A 2,666-nucleotide genomic window follows, 5' to 3' on the forward strand; every position below is an offset into this window, starting at 1 on the left:
AAAAACTTCTCACTATTGTATTCCTAATCAGGTTCTTACAGTGCAGACCAGCACTGGGCTACCCCGACCAACAGTACCTCTCAGTGAAGCAGGCTGTGTGTTGGTCAGCAGTATGTCTACGCAGAAACATACAGGCAGACGCAAACTTGCTCTTCAGTTAAAAGCACACTGTAAGCTATATTAACACGATTCACCATAACCAATTTCTGAAGGAGAAAGAATGGGTGTTATCTCAGTACTGCTCGGCAAGGTCTGAAGCTCACCCTTCCTTAAAGTATATACTTGATGAACTGAGCACTTCTTTGACATACCTCATGCTGTCATTACAGACATGCTAAGATTTGGAGAACTAGCAATCAGATAAGAGTCTGGCTTGCGCCTCTAAGAAACACGTAACTTTGTTCTGAATGTTTTTAGCAGTCAACAGAAATAGCACTTGCAAAAGGTCAGCAACTCATTTTTCTGGACCCAGTAACAATTACAAGGCCAGCAAGGTTGTTCTGTGATGATACCCACAGTAAATTATGACTTGCAGGAGCCGCATGACAGCATTAGTAAATTAAATGCAGTAATATGAGTTGCAGCTTAGATGTTTTGCTCTTTATGGTGAAGGGATATTATTTTCCACCAAATACAAACATACAGAGTATATAGCTGAAAAGAGGAAAATGATGATGCAGCATGATGATTTTCCATGTATTTATGAAGCACCAGGCTTTGTAACAAGATGCCCAGTGTCACTTAGAACCACTATATCACTGCGTATGTTTTCAGCAATGGTAAGTGAACACTGAGATCAGAAGGCCAGTGACTAGGAGGGTTCATTTGGAATGCATGTGCCTAAGCAAAGAGATTTCAGTAAATATAATAACCACAGAAGTCTCTTACCCCAAACTTCTGAGCTGCATAACACCTCTCTAGAATATAGAGATGGATAGCTAAATCCTCAGGATAAAGACAATGCAGAAAAAAAAAAAAATAGACAGTTTTGATTCTTGTTCTGCTATAGGTTTCCTGTGCAATGGAACATAAACAACTGACAGCAGACATTTGAGATTATAACACAGCAAAATGAATATGACCTTTAGATAACAAAGTGACCAGAAGAAACCAGAGTCAAGCAAGGCTTGCAATTTTGGCTACAATAATTGAGCTACACGCAAGAATGACAATCAAACCAAGTAGTTAAAAAACAGAAAGCAGTCTGTTTCTCAGGAAAAAAAGTTCAATTAACAGTTGTTTTTTTTGGGTTTTTGTGGGTGACATTTTAACTCCGGGATATCAAGCTCTTCATAGTATTGGCTAACAAAGGAAGGCAATGCCTATTACATATGATTAGCTAAAGGAGAAGGAAACTGAACTTTAGGAAATAGATATTTAAAACATCAGATCAGAATGCAGATAGTTAGGCTGTGATATTCGCTTATGGAAAATATTTCTCTTGAGAAAACCCACATCTCAGGTTTCTTTAAGGAATATGTGACAGAAGAAACATCCTGTGGACTATGGTGTCACGTCCTTTTTAGGAGTTATGGAACTGCTCCTGGACTGCTTAGGCTCTGCCTCTGAGCTGGATATCATTGAAAGGCAAAGATAAGGGGAGCTACATGACAGAAATAAAATCTATTAAAAAAAAAAGAATTACTTACTAGGACACCGGGCGTGATCCTGTATTTCAGGGAGCAGAAGCATAAGCAAAACTCATCCATTTAGTCACCTACTTTGAGCAGCTCTGCAGCAGCCAACAAACTGTCAGAAACAAAACTCACATTTTGGGAAGATGAAAATTACTGCCCAGGTGAAGTGATCTTCCTTGGCCTCCTTTTTTCCCCTGCTCCTTATCACATACAGAGAACTACAGCCTAAGAGCTGGAAATTTATAAATTCTGTCATGACAAAGAATGGAAATGATTCCTTTCTGAAGGTACCTACTGATCCAATTGGGAGTGTAATCAAAGCAAAAAAAAAAAAAAGCCAACCTGAGAAAACTCAAGCCGAGCTCCATAGCAAGCAGTGATTACTCTGGTGTCACGCTCCTGCCTGTGAACAGCCCCCGATCAATCTGCTGTACATTTCATTTGAGAAGATTATGCCAACAGAGGCACCACTGTGTGGACAAAACAGAAGTGAGGAGCTTGTGCTAATACTTTTAAAATGCGACCACTACCTCTACTTATGCCCACATGCCACTTGGGAACACATCTCTTAACAGTATAAAATTCCCAGTACTGTCTACCTTTGTACACGTTATCCCTTAGAACTGGTCTTGAATTATTGTAACTGGAGGCTCTAGAAGTCTGTTAAAGATTTGCTGCCCTTCATCTCAGGTACAGCTGTATCTCAATGAGAGGCAGAAATACTTCTCCGGTATTAAAACTTTAATAACTGTGGGAGAAAATACATGTTCTTCAAATATTATCATTCCATGTTATTTACTGTATTCTTAAGTAATTGCCAGGCAACAGACATTCTGAAGGCACTTAGAAATAGCCTCTGTACCGCTTAAGTGTATTAGGACTGACTGAAAATTACAGTATTGCTATAAGTTTCATTCACTAGATTTTAAGATCAGATAGAACAATGAGATTGCCTCATTTGCATTCCCAAATACTCTCCATAGCCCATGAGCAGCCAGAAGAGAGATAGTAAATAATTCATAATGGGTA

The sequence above is a fragment of the Meleagris gallopavo genome, chromosome 21 (assembly GCF_000146605.3).
Source record: "Meleagris gallopavo isolate NT-WF06-2002-E0010 breed Aviagen turkey brand Nicholas breeding stock chromosome 21, Turkey_5.1, whole genome shotgun sequence".
NCBI classification, from domain to species: Eukaryota; Metazoa; Chordata; class Aves; order Galliformes; family Phasianidae; genus Meleagris; species Meleagris gallopavo.